Genomic DNA, 419 nt, shown 5'->3' with positions numbered 1-419 from the left:
AAATAATAATAAATAAATTCATAGGTATAGTTAAATCATAAACAACAGGTATATAGTAAATAATAACTTGATAGATAACTATGTGGTAATTGTTGTTACGGGAATGGCATTGTTTACTTGAGCTACGGCAATTTCCCGAAAGCTTGTTTAATTTTCGAATCGGGAACCTTTCCTGTAACTTCGTACCACACTATCGTAATTTTAATTAATATATTATTAAACTCCCCTCCCTCTTTATTATTTATCTAAGCCTATGTTGTAATTTTGGTTAACAAATCGGGAACTTGAGAACTTAAAGTATCAGTTGTCCCGTGGCTTCGAAGCCGTTTTGAAGGCTCGTAAGAATTCCAGCCGAACGAGACTAAGTTTAGTGAACTGAACGCCAGACAAGCTTCAACTCTGGTACCAGAAGGACAAAT

The sequence above is a fragment of the Oratosquilla oratoria genome, chromosome 5, assembly GCF_046742065.1.
Source record: "Oratosquilla oratoria isolate Oo_2021 chromosome 5, ASM4674206v1, whole genome shotgun sequence".
NCBI lineage: Eukaryota > Metazoa > Arthropoda > Malacostraca > Stomatopoda > Squillidae > Oratosquilla > Oratosquilla oratoria.
Note: the sequence above shows the minus strand (reverse complement) of the source record.